Raw genomic sequence first — 18,785 nt, forward strand, 5'->3', positions numbered from 1 at the left:
TAATAGGGTCACCATCTGCCAAATTCTCTGTTGTGATTTTAAGCGACATTATATTTAGCTATGTTACTGGTGTAGCTAGCCGATAGAGAGGATAATATATCTAAGAGTGGAAAATTAGTTAAAACTGTAATCTGAGTTGAGCTAAAACTTGATCTTCCATCATCGCATATTTATACTAGCTAAAAAGTACCATACTTTGGTCCTTTCATGTTACAGTAAAGTAAGCAATAGTAACAATTATAAAAGAAAATTAGAGAGAGATTGTGATAGATTGATGATTTTATAAGAAAAATGAGAGAATAAGGGGGTATTTATAGTTGAAAATAGGAAAAATGTATAATTATAAAAAGTTTGGGGATAAAACAAAGTGGGGGGGGGGGGAGGGGGGATTAAATGGCTATTTAATAAATAGCAACGACTATTTTTGATAGCCCAACGGCTATATTTTTTAATTCTTTTTTTAAATATAGTCGTTGGGACCGTTTGGCCCGCTAAGGGACCGGTCCGGTCCTTGGCGGGTGTAACAACCCGACTTGTCGTTTTAAGAATTAACGCCTCGTTTAGTGACTTAAGGTCTCGAGCAGTTCACAATATGTATTATGACTCGCGGGTGTGGTCGAGTTGAATTACTGAAAATTCAGAATTAAATTAAAAGAACAATCCTTATTTAGAAGTTTAAATGTAAAGAGTGAACCGGAGAGTTGACTTTTGAGCAAACTGCTCCGGAATGGAATTTTGATGATGTCAATAGCTCCGTATGGCGATTATGGACTTAGGAGCGTGTCCGAAAAATTATTTGGAGGTATGTAGTGGAATTAGGTTTGAAATGGCAAAAGATGAATTTTTGGAAAGTTTGACCGTGAGGTTGACTTTTTGTTATCGGGGTCGAAATCCGATTCTAGAAATTGGAATAGCTTCGTTGTGCCATTTCTGACTTGTATTCAAAATTTGAGGTCATTCAGACGTGGTTTGGGAGGTTTCGACGTCGTTTGTAGAAGTCAAAAATTTCTCAGTTCATTAAGCTTGAATCTGTTTGTAATTCCTGTTTTTGGTGTTGTTGAAGGTGATTTGATGGTTCGACTAAGGTCGTATGATGTTATGGGACGCGTTGGTATGTTTGGTTGAGGTCCCGAGAGCCTCGGGTGTATTTCGGATCATTTTGGGCTACTTTGGATGCTGATTTTCTGATATCTGGTGTTGTCCTTCGCGTTCGCGAGGAGCCTCTCGCGTTCGCGAAGAAGGATTTGGCTTCTGGGATTTTGTTCTTCTCATTCGCGAAGGGACTCTCGCGTTCGCGAAGAAGGAAATATCGGTCGCAATAGTCTGACTGTGGAGGCTCATATCTCGCAATCTATAAGGATTTTGGAGATGATCAAAAAATAAAAGTTGTAGCTCTTTGTATCTAGTTTTCAGAAAGGTAAGCCATTTGTCATTTGGAGTTGTGTACCAAAGGTTATGGTGGATACACTGCAGGCTATCTAGGAAGAGTTTGAAAATCTCTGTTACATAGGGCTGACTTTGGAAGGTTATATCTCGCAATCTATAAGGAATGAGGAGATGAGCAACAAATAAAAGTTATATCCCTTTGAGTGTAGTTTCCAGAAAGTTAAACCATTTGTCATTTGGAGTTTTATACAAAAAGGTAGGATCATTATACTAGAGGATGTCTTAGAAGAGTTTGAAAATGGTTGTTGGTGAATTTGTTCATCGTGAACGCGAGGGAAGGGTCGCGAACGCGAAGAACAAATTCCTGGGCAACAGAATAAAGTCCAAATTTGTCTCATTCTTCCATTTTTGGACCAAGGAAGCTCGGGTGAGGCGATATTTCGAGAGTTTTTCAAGGAAAACATTGGGATAAGAATTCCTAACTTGATTTTGGTTAAATTACATGAATCTAGTATTGTTTTTATCACTAAATTAGTGAATTGGGTTGAAAATGATAGAAATTCTCTAGACTTTAATTTAAGATTTGAAGGGTGATCCATCATCGGAATTTGATAATTTTGGTATGGTTGAACTCGTATCGGAATGGGTGTTCGGATTTCGTAAATAATTTGTCGGGTTCCCGAGGGGCGGGCCCCGCGCTGACGTTTTAGAATATAATTTTAAGTTAGTATTTTATTATCCGAAATTATTTTCGATGAATTTTAATGAAGTGGTACATTTAATTTGGATAGATTTGAGTTGTCCGAAGGTCAATTCAAGCAAGAAGGCGATTTTGGAATATCGGCATAACTTCAATAAGGTAAGTATCTTGCCTAACCTCGAGTGGGGGAATTACCCCTTAGGCATTGAGTCTTATGTGAAAATTGTGTTATTTGAAAGCCATGTATGCGAGGTGACGAGCACGTACTCAGGCTTATATGTGTAAATTTTATTAGTTTAAAGTTTTAGGCATTCTTATGTATTAAATTAGATAATTATTGGCATTAGTAAATTCTTGAATTATCACGCCTCATTCCTTATTTGTCAAGTTTGTATTTTATATAATAACTTGGTGTAATTGTCATTTGAATTTTATGTGAATTACGTGTGTTTGTTGATTTGATATTTTTCTTGGAATTAAATTCATTATAGAATCCTTATCTGCAAATATTTATTAAATAAGTTTAAATTGAGGAGTTAATATAATTATCAAGAATTTGGATTGATGAAGGTGTTGTCTTATACCGAGTAGTTTTCACCTCTGTTGATTGTTTTGAGGTTTTCTATACATTTTGTGGAGCCTTGGGCTATTTATTGAAGACTTTATTGATTCTGCTACATATTTGGAATTTGGTTTTGATCAGTGGAAAATTGTGATACGAATGGTTGTATTGTGTTGTGGTTTAAACACTCTCCTTGATGTTATTTATGCTTCCTACCTTGCTTGTTAATGATATACATGTGCTTGGTAAGGAAGAGTGTAAAGCACGAAAGGTGATGTCGTGCCATTTGAACTACATTATAATGCGAGGGAGAGTGTAAAGCACGAAGGGTGATGCTGTGCCATTTGAGAGTGTAAAGCACGAAGGGTGATGCCATGCCATTTGAGAGTGTAAAGCACGAAGGGTAATTCCGTGCCATTTGAGAGTGTAAAGCACGAAGGGTGATGCCGTGCTATTTTATTTATATTATCAGGTGAGGATTAGAGTAAAAGCACGAAGGGTGATGCCGAGCAATTATTTTTATATTATCATATATTCATGGCACGAAGGGTGTTTCCGTGCAGGCGAGGACGAGAGACATACATTATATTGTGATATCATTTTGTTGTGTATTCATTCATTCCTTTATCTTGAGATGTTATTGTGCACCTTTATTTTCTATGTGACTTGTAGTCGTTGTTGCTTCCTGTGTGCCTCCACTTTATTTCTTTTATTGTTATTGGCATTTCTCCCACCTAGTTGGTACTGTTATATGTATACACTGTGAGAAAAATATAAATGCACGAAGGGTGTTACCGTGCCAATTGATTTGATCTACATATATGTATTGGGTGAGAATGAGACAAGTGCACGAAGGTATTGCCGTGCCATTTGATGTGATACATTGATATATTTCTCATGTCAGGAAAGTTAAATGAGGTGTCACAAGGTGATTTTTATTTGAAAGAAGTATATTTGAAAGATATTTACTTGAAAGAATTATATTGGAAGGATATTTACTTGAAAGAATTATATTAAAAAGATATTTATTTGAAAGAATTATATTAGAAAGATAATTACTTGAAAGAAGTATAATTGAAAGATATTTACTTGAAAGAATTATATTTGAAAGATATTTACTTGAAAGAATTATATTTGAAAGTTATTTACTTGAAAGAATTATATTCGAAAGATATTTATTTGAAAGAATTATAATGGAAGGATATTTATTTGAAGGAAGTATATTCGAAATATATTTATTGAAAAGGATTATATTCTAGAGACTTTTATTGAAAACATATACATAAAAGATGTATATTGAAAGGACTTGATTAATTGGTTGTACCTGTGTTTATTATTCCTTTGAGTAATAATTACGGTATTCATGTTGTCTTGCTATTTAAATCACTAGTTGATTTGTGTTGCTATTACTGCTATATTTGTTTTCTATTATTTTGTATATCATATTACACACGTTATTCGATTAGTGAGTGTCTTGATTGTACCTTGTCTCTACTCCACTGAGGTTAGTCTTGATACTTACTGGGTACCGACCGTGGTGTACTCATACTACACTTCTGCACATTGTTGTGCAGAGCCAGGTATTGGAAATATCAGACTCGGACAAAGTTAGAGTGGGATAGCAAGGATTCAAGGTAGAGCTGCTTGTCGTCGCTATTCCTTAGAGTCTTTCCATTTTATTGTACTGTTATTTATTATTCAAACAATATTGAGTATTATATCCTTGCGATCATTTTATGTATTCAGTTAGAGTTTGTGACTTAGTACTACCAGTCTTGGGTGATTTTTAAAATTATTTCCACTTTTGGTTTCGACACGTGTATTAAATTATATCTTTAAAAAAAACAAATAGCTTGAATAATGATTATAATCGGCTTACTTAGTCTTAGAGACTAAGTGCCATCACGACGCTTGTGGTGGGATTTTTGGGTCATGACAAGTTGGTATCAGAGCTCTAGGTTCATAGGTTCTACGAGTCATGAACGAGTTTAGTAGAGTCTTGCGGATCGGTACAGAGACGTCTGTACTTATCTTCGAGAGGCTACAGAGCTAGTAGGAAAATTTTTCACTTCTTTTATTCTTTATCGTGCGACATTTATTCAGCTTGGAGCATATATCTTATGTTCTTTTGCATCCACTCGTGTATGAAATTGCGCACTCGGTATCAACTATGCGCCAACAGTTTGGGATACTACAGAGGGGTTATAAGGGAGCCAAGGTTGCTCAACCATTATTACGACGTGTCATCCAGATCGAGGATGTGAAAGTATTGACCGATCATTCAGTTGTGCACATTGAGGTGCAACGGGTTCTGACATCTGGTTGATAAGTATGATATAAGAAAGGTTTAATTAATTGCCTAATCATCACAATTGTGGTAGGGTCACGAGGTGGATGTAGATCTGAAATACTTGGTGGTATTAGAGACTATGTAGTTCATATGGGATTTCTATTTCGCGAAGGGTACATACTGGTAGCCAAGGCACTGGAGAAAGTGATTTTAACTGTCACGAGGGTGACATGCGCCAAATAAATGGCTTGAGGTGTCTTATGACCGATGAAGGTTAGTATTGTGGATCATCGGCATGTGTCCTATGGCTTCGCGCCAAGTGAGGGGAGTCCACTATCAACGATCAGATTGCGGGGTCATGTGTTATATCCGTTTTGGCCTGAGATGTATTTACGTGGTAATGAAAGGTTCTCCGAAACTTGTATATGATTAAGGGGTGAGATTTGTGTGGGATGATGCTAGGGATTGCGGTATTCCTACGTCCTTAATAATTCTACATTTCAGTATCAGCGGGGTCACAACAACAATTTCAAAATATCCAGGGTGCTACAGTAAGTTCTTTTAATGCACCATCGGCACGGGGTTCTTATAGTGGTTATTCCAGTTAATACTCCACGTGCATGGCCAGTTAGAGGTGGAGGACAGGCGGGTAGAGGGCGCCTAAGAGATGGAGGCCCGACCCATTGATATAATCGCTATGATTTTGGCTGAGGCCGATACACCAGATGGTGTCATTACAGGTATGATCCTGATTATGTTATAAAAGGATATTTTCCCTTAATTTGATTCAATTTTGAATATTGAGGTGAGTCCTCCTATTATGCTCTGCTTATGGGTGAGCTTCGTAATTGTGTGACCCACTTATATGTTTATCCCTGTTGGGAGAGTTGAAGATGTGAGCATGTGTCGGTCATTTTTATTTTTGTGCACCATTGAGGGCTATATGTCCAAAAGTAATTTTTATTATTCACTACAGTGGGTTTTATATGTTTCGGAATAATTGATTCCAATTTTTTTTTATGAATTTTGTGCCCTACCAGTATGAGGGTTCATTATGTGTTTACGAAATTTATTTAAAAGAAGAAAGAAAGGAAATTGAAAATGTCAACTGGCGCAATGTGCAAAATACTTGTGATTCGGAGTTGAGGATGATATCCTCGCATTTTTATATGATGTGAAATATTTAAACCAGGCTACAAGCCGCAGCAGAGGTTATATAAGGACGAGGTCCTTGTGGTGAAATATTTATGAGTTTAAATTCTCCCTTTGTGAAGTTTATTTTGTACTATAGTACTAATAGGGAGTTATGCCTGATAGGCTTATGTGATAATTCTTTTATGTGTTTTTGTGCCATAATTGTGCTATAATTATTGAGTTTTATCCTACGAGGTGAGTGCCCAGGTGGCATTAAATGTGACTCGTTAAGTCGGGTAAATAGTTATGAGGTCTTCATGCCTCACATATTGCTGTCAGTGTTGTGAAAATTCGAAATGAGTTTTTGATTAATATGAGGTTAATTGGCGATGTTGTAATCGATTATGAACATCTAGTATGACTAGAGATGTGGTGATGGGCATACATATGATGTGTTTCATGTCCTGATATCATTATGATAATGCAGTACTTGTAATGATGAGATTAGTGTTATTGATATATACATTGTGGTGCTTTGTTGGGTTGTAGATATGTTGTTAGGAGTTGTTTTGGTATTACTCTGCCAGGTGGATAGGCCCCATTTACAGGGGAGACTCTGCCAAATTTTCTGTAAAATTTGGGAGTTAGTAAAATTTGGGGGATTGAGACGTGCGAAAGAAGAGATAAGTTATGTTATGTGTTTGAGGGCGGACTCTACTTCTAATTCAAGGGCGAATGATCCTAAGTCGGGTTGTAACATCCCGGAAAAATTTTGAAGTACTTAAAACTATAAAGAAAATCGATGTGTGCGTAGGCACGAGTTACTATAGCCAGTTGAGACTAATACCGTGCGTTATTGTGAAAATCAGGCTTTTTGGAAATGTTTGGAGTGTAAGAAATTGGTCTTAAAGTTAACAAATATGGATAAAAGAAATAATCTCAATTGAGATGGTGTTGTCGGGCTTATCTCAAATGCGGTAATGTGGGATCAACCGAGAGTATATGTGTAAAAGTAAAATCATCAATTTGGTAACCTCAGAATAATTCTTAGCACGTTCGAGGACGAACGTTTGTTTAAGAGGTGGAGAATGTAACGACCCGACTTGTTGTTTTAAGAATTAACGCCTCGTTCAGTGACTTAAGGTCTCAAGAAGTTTCGCAATATGTATTATGACCCGCGGGTGTGGTCGAGTTGAATTACTGAAGATTCAGAATTAAATTAAAAGAAAAATCCTTATTTAGAAATTTAAATGTAAAGAGTGGACCGGAGAGTTGATTTTTGATCAAATTTCTCCAGAATGGAATTTTGATGATGTCAATAGCTCTGTATGGCGATTATGGACTTAGGAGCGTGTCCGGAAATTATTTGGAGGTCTGTAGTGGAATTAGGCTTGAAATGGCGAAAGATGAATTTTTGAAAAGTTTGACCAGGGGGTTGACTTTTTGATATCGGGGTCGGAATCCGATTCTGGAAATTGGAATAGCTTCGTTGTGCCATTTCTAGCTTGTGTTCAAAATTTGAGGTCATTCAGACGTGGTTTGGGAGGTTTCGGTGTCGTTTGTAGAATTCAAAAATTTTTAAGTTCATTAGGCTTGAATCCGTGTGTAATTTATGTTTTTGGTGTTGTTGATGGTTATTTGAAGGTTCGACTAAGTTCGTATGATGTTATGGGATGCGTTGGTCAGTTTTGTTGAGGTCCCAAGAGCCTCGGGTGTGTTTCGGGTGTATTTCGGATCATTTTGGGCTACTTTGGATGCTAATTTTCTGATATCTAGTGTTTTCCTTCGCGTTCGCGAGGAGCCTCTCGCGTTCGCGAAGAAGGATTTGGCTTCTGGGATCTTGTTCTTCGCGTTCGCGAAGAAGGAAATCTTTGTTGCAATAGTCTGACTGTGGATGCTCATATCTCTCAATCTATAAGAAATTTGGAGATGACCAAAAAATAAAAGTTGTAGCCCTTTGTATCTAGTGTTCAGAAAGGTAAGCCATTTGTCATTTGGAATTGTGTAACAAAGGTTATGGTAGATATACTACAGGCTGTCTGGGAAGAGTTTGGAAATCTCTGCTGCACAGGGATGACTTTGGAAGCTTATATCTCACAATCTATAAGGAATGAGGAGATGAGCAACAAATGAAAGTTATATCCCTTTGAGTCTAGTTTCCAGAAAGTTAAACCATTTGTCATTTAGAGTTTTGTACCAAGAGTTATGATCATTATACTAGAGGATGTCTGAGAAGAGTTTGAAAATGGTTGTTGGAGAATTTGTTCATCGCGAACACGAGGGAAGGGTCGCGAATGCGAAGAACAAATTCCTGGGCAGTAGAATAAAGTCCAAATTTGTCTCATTCTTCCATTTTTGGACCAAAGAAGCTCGGGTGAGGCGATGTTTCGAGAGTTTTTCAAGGAAAACATTGGGGTAAAAATTCCTAACTTGATTTTGGTTAAATTACATGAATCTAGGGTTGTTTTTATCACTAAATTAGTGAATTGGGTTGAAAATGGTAGAAATTCTCTATACTTTAATTTAATATTTGAAGGGTGATCCGTCGTCGGAATTTGATAATTTTGGTATGGTTGAACTCCTATCGGAATGGGTGTTCGAATTTCGTAAAAGTTTTGTCGGGTTCCAAGGGGCGGGCCCCGCGCTGACTTTTTAGAATAAAATTTTAAGTTGGTGTTTTATTATCCGGAATTATTTCCGATGAACTTTAATGAAGTGGTACATTTAATTTGGATAGATTTGAGTTGTCCGGAGGTCAATTCAAGTAAGAAGGCGATTTTGGAATATCGGCATAACTTTAATAAGGTAAGTATCTTGCCTAACCTCTAGTGAGGGAATTACCCCTTAGGCATTGAGTCTTATGTTGAAATTGTGTGATTTGAAAGCCGTGTACGCGAGGTGAGGAGTACGTACTCAGGCTTATATGTGCAAATTTTATTGGTTTAAAGTTTTAAGCATTCTTATGTATTAAATTAGATAATTATTGGCATTAGTAAATCCTTGAATTATCACGCCTCATTTCTTATTTGTCAAGTTTGTATTTTATATAATAACTTGGTGTTATTGTCATTTGGATTTTATGTGAGTTACGTGTGTTTGTTGATTTGATATTTTTCTTGGACTTAAATTCATGATGGAATCCTTATCTGCAAATATTTATTAAATAAGTTTAAATTGAGGAGTTAATATAATTATTAAGAATTTGGATTGATGAAGATGTTGCCTTATACTGAGTATTTTTCACCTCTGTTGATTGTTTTGAGGTTTTATATACGTTTTGTGGAGCCTTGGGGTATTTGTTGAAGAATTTATTGATTCTGCTACATATTTGTAATTTGGTTTTCATTAGTGGAAAATTGTGATATGAATGGTTGTATTGTGTTGTGGTATAAACACTCTCCTTGATGTTATTTATGCTTCCTACCTTGCTTGTTAATGATATACATATGCTTGGTAAGGAAGAGTGTAAAGCACGAAGGGTGATGTTGTGCCATTTGAATTACATTATAATGCGAGGGAGAGTGTAAAGAACGAAGGGTGATGCTGTGCCATTTGAGAGTGTAAAGCACGAAGGGTGATGCCGTGCCATTTGAGAGTGTAAAGAACGAAGGGTTATTCCGTGCCATTTGAGAGTGTAAAGCACGAAAGGTGATGCCGTGCTATTTTATTTATATTATCAGGTGAGGATTAGAGTAAAAGCACGAAGGGTGATGCCGAGCAATTATTTTTATATTATCATATATTCATGGCACGAAGGGTGTTTTCGTGCAGGCGAGGACGAGAGACATACATTATATTGTGATATCGTTTTGTTGTGTATTCATTCATGCCTTTATCTTGAGATGTTATTGTGCACCTTTATTTTCTATGTGACTTGTAGTCGTTGTTGCTTCCTGTGTGCCTCCACTTTATTTCTTTTATTGTTATTGGCATTTCTCCCACCTAGTTGGTACTGTTATATGTATGCAGGGTGAGAAAGATATAAATGCACAAAGGGTATTACCGTGCCAATTGATTTGATCTACATATATGTATTGGGTGAGAATGAGATAAGTGCACGAAGGTATTGCCGTGCCATTTGATGTGATACGTTGAATATATTTCTCATGTCAGGAAAGTTAAATGAGGTGTCACAAGGTGACTTTTATTTGAAAGAAGTATATTTGAAAGATATTTACTTGAAAGAATTATATTGGAAGGATATTTACTTGAAGAATTATATTAGAAAGATATTTATTTGGAAGAATTATATTAGAAAGATAATTACTTGAAAGAAGTATATTTGAAAGATATTTACTTGAAATAATTATATTTGAAAGATATTTACTTGAAATAATTATATTTGAAAGATATTTACTTGAAAGAATTATATTCGAAAGATATTTATTTGAAATAATTATAATGGAAGGATATTTATTTGAAGGAAGTATATTCGAAATATATTTCTTGAAAAGGATTATATTCTAGAGATTTTTATTGAAAAACTTATAGATAAAAGATGTATATTGAAAGGACTTGATCAATTGGTTGTACCTGTGTTTATTATTCCCTTGAGTAATATTTACGGTATTCATGTTCCCTTGCTGTTTAAATCACTAATTGATTTGTGTTGCTATCACTGCTATATTTGTTTTCTATTATTTTGTATATCATATTACACACGTTATTAGATTAGTGAGTGTCTTGACTGTACCTCGTCTCTACTCCACTGAGGTTAGTCTTGATACTTACTGGGTACCGACCGTGGTGTACTCATACTACACTTTTGCACATTTTTGTGCAGAGCCAGGTATTGGAAATATCAGACTCGGACAAAGTTAGAGTGGGATCGCAATAATTCAAGGTAGAGCTGCTTGGTCATCGCAGTTCCTTGGAGTCTTTCCATTTTATTGTACTGTTATTTATTATTCAAACAATATTGAGTATTCGATACATTTATACATGTTCAGGTTGTTTAGTGTAGTGGGTGTCTTGACTTTTTCTCGTCACTACTCCACCGAGGTTAGACTTGATACTTCCTGGGTACCGTTGTGGTGTACTCATACTTGGCTTCAGCACATTGTTTTGTGCAGATCCAGGTGCCTCAGATATTGTTGATTATTAGCTAGCTGGTCGAGCATTGCCGAGGCGACTCAAGTTAAACCTGTCGTCACGTTCGCAGGCCTCGGAGTCACCTTCTGATATTGTACTTGTACTGTTTAATCCTTTTCCAAACAATTGTATTTTGGGATTTTTCTAGTAAACTCAGTAGAGTTTATGACTTGTACTACCGGTTTTGGGATATTATTTCATGTTGTAAATATTGAGTTCATTTAGAAATATATGGTTTCTGCTTAATAGTTAGGTTGGTTAACTTTTGTCAATTTATTCAATAAGTGTTAGGCTTACCTAGTGGTAGAGACTAGGTGCCGTGAGAATATCTTACAGAGGGAAACTGGGGTCGTGACAAGTTATCAGAGCTTTAGGTTCATAGGTGCTACGAGTCATAAGCGAATTTAGTAGAGTCTTGCGGATTGGTACGGAGACGTCTGTACTTATCTTCGAGAGGCTACGGAACTATTAGGACAGTTTCACTTCTTTTATTCCAATTATGCGAGTTTATTGATCTCAGAGTTTGAACCTTTGTCATTCTATTTTCTCACAAATGGTAAGGACACAAGATGCAATTACTGACAACGTTGCCCTCAGTGCCAGTGTTGCTGAGGGTCGGGGCAGAGGAAAAGGTTGAGGAGGATCACGTACCGCAGTTAGAACACTTGTCAAAGCAGTAGTTGAGGAGTTGCCAGTAACTCCGGTTGGGGGACAGGCACCGGAGGCGCCTGATGTTACCCCGGGACTTCAGAAGATTTTGGCACAGTTCCTGAGCATGTTTGGTACATTGGCTCAGGCGGGGTTGATTCCAGTTACACCAGCTACTTCACAGATCGGGGGAGGAGCTTAGACTCCTACCGCCCGTACTCCGGAGCAGCGAGTCCACGTTGGTCAGGTTATAGGTGTCATCCCGACACAGCCTGTTATCCCAATTCCGCCCGTGGTTAGGGCATCAACATTTGAGGAAGAACAACTCAGACATGAGAGGTTCGAGAAGTATTACCCTCCTACTTGTAGTGGTTCAGCTTTAGAAGATGCGCGTCGGTTCCTAGGGGAGTGTTCTACCGTATTCTCCATAGTATGGATATTGTGGAGACGAGTGGGGTTGCTTTTACTATGGTCCAGCTTAAGGGAGCGACATATCAGTGGTGGCGAACGTATGAGTTGGGTAGTCTGGCCGATGCAACTTCACCTTCATGGACTCAGTTTTCAGAGGTGTTCTTGAGAGAGTTTGTTCCCTAGACCCTTTGGGAAGCGTGGCGCATGGAGTTTGAGCAGCCGTGCCAGGGCACTATGTCTATGTCAGAGTATGCCATTAGCTTTAGTGATTTGTCCAGACATGCACTTTTTTTGGTTTCTACAGTCAGAGAGCGAGTCTGCAGCTTCATTGAGGGACTCATGCATGATGTCCGGTTCATCATGGCTTGGGGGTTTGAGTCGGATATTCCATTTCAGCAAGTAGTAGAGATCGCTCACCGATTAGAGGGCATGCAGGACCAGGAGAGAGGGCATGTGGGGTCAGGAGAGAGACGACAGAGAGGCTAAGAGGCCTCAAAAACCGAGAGAACCTACTGGTCTATATTTTTGGGGCAGGGTACGACATGGTAGAGGTTTTGTGGGTCAGCCAGTTCAGTTTGCACTTCAAGCTTCATACGATGTTCTAGGTGCCCATGGGTCTCAGGGTACCTGTGATGGACAACTTCCACAACTATGTCAACAGAGGGGTTGCTTTAAGTGTGGAGATACAAGTCACATGGTGAGAAATTTTCCCAGACTCCAAACAGATGTGTCACAGTAGGGTATTCAGACTATGAGTTCTGCTCCAATTGCTGATATCCTTACACCGCCAGCTTGGGGTGCAGGTCAGGCGAGTCAGAGGGCACCCAAGAGGGGGAGGCCTGGACCGTTTATATGTTTTCTATGGTAGGTCTAAGGCCGCTACACCAGATACTATTGTACGGGTATGGTTTAGATTTGCTATAGAGGAGCGCCATTCGTATTTTGTTTCAGTTCTGCTGATTAGGGTGAGTCCTCCTATGATATTTCATATATGGATGAGTATAGTGCTTCGTTACTCTGCTTATGTGTTTGCCACTATTGGGAGATTCTATTATGGTATCCCTTGTCTATCATTTTGTTTTTATTCATTGTTGAGTGCTATGAGACTAGAGGTGGCCTTCATGTTACTCATTTCGGTAGTTTTGATGTGATTTCTAGGTGATGGGTTATGACTTGTGAATTAGATTCTCTACCGGTGTGGGAGTTCAGTACGTGTTGTGATTTTGTTGGCGAAATTGAATCAGAGGAAGGTTTTGGTTGGTATGATATGTATTTTACTTGTGATTCAGAGTTGAGGGTGAGACCTTCGCGGTTTCATGAGATTCGATGTTTTGAACCGGGTTGTGTGTCGTGGTGGAGTTATTTCAGGATGAGATCCTTGCGATTAGTTCATATGTTTTGATTCTCCCTTGTGAGATTTGGTTCGTAGTATGGTACTAATAGGGAGTTGCGCCTGTCGGTCTTGTTTGATAGTTCTTTCGTGTGTTTCCTTGTATATTCAGTCATATTTGTGTTGTACTTATTGGGTTTTAGCTTGCGAGATGTGTGCCCAGGTGGCGTTATATGTGACTTGTTGATTCAGGGGAATAGTTATGAGGTCTTCATGTTTCTTGCATCGTGGTCGGTGTTATGGAGGCTTGGAACGGGGTTCTAATGGATATGGGGTTAATTATCGGTGTTGGATTTGATTATGGGTAGATATCATGATCAGAGATGTGGTCATGGGCATATGTGTGATGTGTTACGTCATGTGGTTGTACCTTGTGGGTGTAGGCATAATTTGTTGCAGTGGTTGAGGTTCGTACCCTGTGTGTATGAAGGAATCAGGTGTTTTGGAAGTAAACGGATTGTGAAAAATTTGGTTCTAAGGCCTATCAATATGGGTGGAAAGAATAATCTTCAGTTGAGATAGTGTCGCCGGGCCTATGTTGATTGGGATGACGTAGGATCACCTGTGAGTATATGTATGGTAAGCTCATTAAGTGATTTGAGGACTTCGAAATAGTTCTTGGCACGTTCGAGGACGAACGTTTGTTTAAGAGGGGGAGGATGTAATGGCCCAACCAGTCGTTTTGAGGATTAACATCTCGTTCAGTGGCTTCAGGTCTTGAAAAACTATGTATTATGTGTAATGACGTACGTGCGTGGCCGAGTTTGGATGATTCAGGATCGATTTGGAAGAAGGATTCTTGTTTTAAAAGCTTAAGCGGTAAGAGTTGATTGGAGTTTTGACTTTTGTGTAGACGACTCTGAAATGGCGTTTCGACGATTCCAATAGTTTCGTATGGTGATTTTGGACTTAGGCATGCTCTAGATTTGGATTTGGAGGTCCGTGGTCGCATCTGGGGTGAGCCCATCGCAGATGCGAGTTTGTGGCTCAAGTAGACTGTCCCCTTCTGCGGTGTTGTATTCGCATCCGTGCAATTGTAGATGCAAATAATGGCTCGCAAGTGTGCAATTTTTGGCTGGCAAGTGAAGGCCGCATATGCGAGATTTTTCTCGCAAAAGCGAGGGCACAGAAGCGCAATGTTGTCCGCAAATGCAGAAAAGGCTAGGCGGAAATGTTTAAATGTCGAGGGTTTGATGTTTTTGTCATATTTTGAGTTGTATACCTCGGCTTTGGGAGATATTTTGTGGGTTTGTCAAGCAATTCATTGGGGTAAGCATTCTCTACCCGCATTGTATCATATTTCATGAATCCCTTGCTATTTTCATCATTTAATTAGTGAATTAAGATGGGAATTTGAGGAAAATTTGTAAAATCTTTCAAAAGTGTAAAATGATGATTTGAAGGACGAATTGATATCGGAATTTGGTATTTCTTGTATGGTTGAACTCGTATCAAAATGGGTGTTCGGGTTTTGTATATTTTATCGGGTTCCGAGGTGCGGACCCAGGGGTGACTTTTGGGTTGACTTTTTAGTTGTTGTTAAAGATTGAAGCTTTATTATCTAGAATTGTCTCATATGTGTTTTATTTATGATTTGAAGTTATTTTTGGCTAGATTTGAGCCCCCCGGAGGTTGTTTCACTCGAGAAGGTCATTTTAGAGTATCTCTCTAGCTTCTTTGAGATAAGTATCTTGACTAACTTTCTGTGGGGGAACTACCCCTTAGGATTTGAGTCATTCGTGCTAATTGTGTCATGGGATGGTCGTGTACGCGAGGTGAGGAGTACGTGCTCGGGCTAATTTGTGGAAACTTTAACCATTTAGGACTCCTAGGTTCTTATTTTCATTAGATATGAAGTTGTTTATCTTGTTAAATCCCCCAATTACTAAATTCACCCTTATGTGTCTTAATTGGAATTAATTGCATCATGTTCTACCCTTATTGCTGATTAAACTCTTATGTGCCTTAACTGAAGTTGTTGCCTTTTTTATTGTCATGCTATCCTTCCCGTAATTGCTTAACCTTAATTGAAATTATTATTATCTCTTCCGTAATTGATTAGCCTTAATTGAAGTTTGTTATCCCTTTCATTGTTGCCGTACTCTTATTTGGGTTCATTGATTCATGCTATCTCTCTTGTTGTTGAATTGTACTTCTGTGGTATCATTGTTACACATTACCTCTCCCTTGTTGAACTATTCTTGTTAAGACTATTATTTCACTGTGGTGTCTTTCTTCGTGAGTTCGTTCTTCCGTTTCTTTGTGTTCTGAAGTTCTTGTGTTGATTTACTTGCTGTATTCTCGTGTTATTGTTGTTGTTGCTATTGTATTAGTGTTGTATAGTCGATGGCTATGCGTGGTTGTGATATTGAAACTGTTTTGAGGAAATATTGTGGCATATAGGCACATATTGTGAAAGTCATTTTGTTGAGTTGTTATGTTTTGGCACACATGTTATTGTTGAGAGAATTGTTATATTGTTTACACGAGGTTTCTACCATGCTATTTTTATATTGTTTGCACAAGGTTTCTGCCATACTATTGTTATTATTGATACGCATGTGGTGGTATATGGTGTGGGTATTGAAACGCATGTGCTGAGATAAGGTGGGCTTGATACGCATAGCTAGTAGGGGAACTACTAGAAGTCATGCGGTGTGATAAAACGCGAGATGCTATTTCGGAAAAAATAATTTTCAAAACTAAATGTAAAGCAATTCATTGGGGTAAGCATTCTCTACCCGCATTGTATCATATTTCATGAATCCCTTGCTATTTTCATCATTTAATTAGTGAATTAAGATGGGAATTTGAGGAAAATTTGTAAAATCTTTCAAAAGTGTAAAATGATGATTTGAAGGACGAATTGATATCGGAATTTGGTATTTCTTGTATGGTTGAACTCGTATCAAAATGGGTGTTCGGGTTTTGTATATTTTATCGGGTTCCGAGGTGCGGACCCAGGGGTGACTTTTGGGTTGACTTTTTAGTTGTTGTTAAAGATTGAAGCTTTATTATCTAGAATTGTCTCATATGTGTTTTATTTATGATTTGAAGTTATTTTTGGCTAGATTTGAGCCCCCCGGAGGTTGTTTCACTCGAGAAGGTCATTTTAGAGTATCTCTCTAGCTTCTTTGAGATAAGTATCTTGACTAACTTTCTGTGGGGGAACTACCCCTTAGGATTTGAGTCATTCGTGCTAATTGTGTCATGGGATGGTCGTGTACGCGAGGTGAGGAGTACGTGCTCGGGCTAATTTGTGGAAACTTTAACCATTTAGGACTCCTAGGTTCTTATTTTCATTAGATATGAAGTTGTTTATCTTGTTAAATCCCCCAATTACTAAATTCACCCTTATGTGTCTTAATTGGAATTAATTGCATCATGTTCTACCCTTATTGCTGATTAAACTCTTATGTGCCTTAACTGAAGTTGTTGCCTTTTTTATTGTCATGCTATCCTTCCCGTAATTGCTTAACCTTAATTGAAATTATTATTATCTCTTCCGTAATTGATTAGCCTTAATTGAAGTTTGTTATCCCTTTCATTGTTGCCGTACTCTTATTTGGGTTCATTGATTCATGCTATCTCTCTTGTTGTTGAATTGTACTTCTGTGGTATCATTGTTACACATTACCTCTCCCTTGTTGAACTATTCTTGTTAAGACTATTATTTCACTGTGGTGTCTTTCTTCGTGAGTTCGTTCTTCCGTTTCTTTGTGTTCTGAAGTTCTTGTGTTGATTTACTTGCTGTATTCTCGTGTTATTGTTGTTGTTGCTATTGTATTAGTGTTGTATAGTCGATGGCTATGCGTGGTTGTGATATTGAAACTGTTTTGAGGAAATATTGTGGCATATAGGCACATATTGTGAAAGTCATTTTGTTGAGTTGTTATGTTTTGGCACACATGTTATTGTTGAGAGAATTGTTATATTGTTTACACGAGGTTTCTACCATGCTATTTTTATATTGTTTGCACAAGGTTTCTGCCATACTATTGTTATTATTGATACGCATGTGGTGGTATATGGTGTGGGTATTGAAACGCATGTGCTGAGATAAGGTGGGCTTGATACGCATAGCTAGTAGGGGAACTACTAGAAGTCATGCGGTGTGATAAAACGCGAGATGCTATTTCGGAAAAAATAATTTTCAAAACTAAATGTAAAGGCTCCCGCTGTGATATAAGGAAAGTTTATGATTCATTTTATGATTTGAGACTACGAGGAAGTACCTCAGTAGGGCTCTTGTTGACATTTTCCCATTCTTTTGTACTTGTCTTTGATTATTGTTTCCTTAGCATACTATTAATTGTCTTTCTCTGTATTGCGCTATTTTTTTAGTTCTGTGTAGTTAACCGTGTTGTACTATTCGTGGTTTCCATTTCATGGCTGTCTTTATTACATTGTACACTTTGTGGTAATCGTTTCTTATGTACCATTCATTGTCCCTACTCTTACTTGTTGACTTGAATTATGGTAGAACACTTTCACAAGAATACACGTAGATAAATCACCCATATCGGCCTAAGAAGATGAATCTTGATGTTTTGACCATTTACATGTACCACCTATACTTGCCTTATATGTGAGAATTATCCTGTTGGCACGTGAGTTGTCCGTGCAGTCATGAGTCATTATTATTGTCGGCACGTGAGTGGTCCGTGCGGATATTAGATATTGTCACCCCTTGGGCCGTGCTGTTATGAATTGTAATGTGGGCACAAGATGCCAAGTGATTATGGTTCACGAATTGGGACCCGTGATTGTGATTTTGATGTTTGGTACCTCGTGAAAATTCTTGGATAAACCTGGGGTGAAAGCGGTTGTTCCTACTGAGTTTTCACTTGTCTTCCCTTAATTGGTTTCACCGGATTTAACTATGTTCAGCTTACTCTATAGTGTTATTACCTGTTGTATCTCGTTGCTTACTGTTGTTTTTAGTCCCTATTACAAACATTGTATTATTATTGTCATCATGCCTAGATTATTATTGATATTGTTCCCTATTAGCTCTACATTTATACCTGTTCAAGTTGTTTAGTCCAGTGGGTGTCTTTATTGTTCCTCGTCACTACTCCACCGAAGTTAGTCTTGATACTTACTGTATACCATTGTGGTGTACTCATACTAGGCTTCAACACATTTTTGTGCAGATCCAGGTGCCTCGGAT

The 18,785-nt window shown here is 38.0% G+C and overlaps 1 pseudogene; it reads right to left on the reverse strand.

Moving 5' to 3' along the window:
• LOC107815053 (terpene synthase 9-like) overlaps positions 1-18,785 on the reverse strand; it is a 132,480-nt pseudogene that overhangs the window by 5,671 nt on the left and 108,024 nt on the right.

The sequence above is a fragment of the Nicotiana tabacum genome, chromosome 22 (assembly GCF_000715075.1).
Source record: "Nicotiana tabacum cultivar K326 chromosome 22, ASM71507v2, whole genome shotgun sequence".
Classification (NCBI taxonomy): Eukaryota; Viridiplantae; Streptophyta; class Magnoliopsida; order Solanales; family Solanaceae; genus Nicotiana; species Nicotiana tabacum.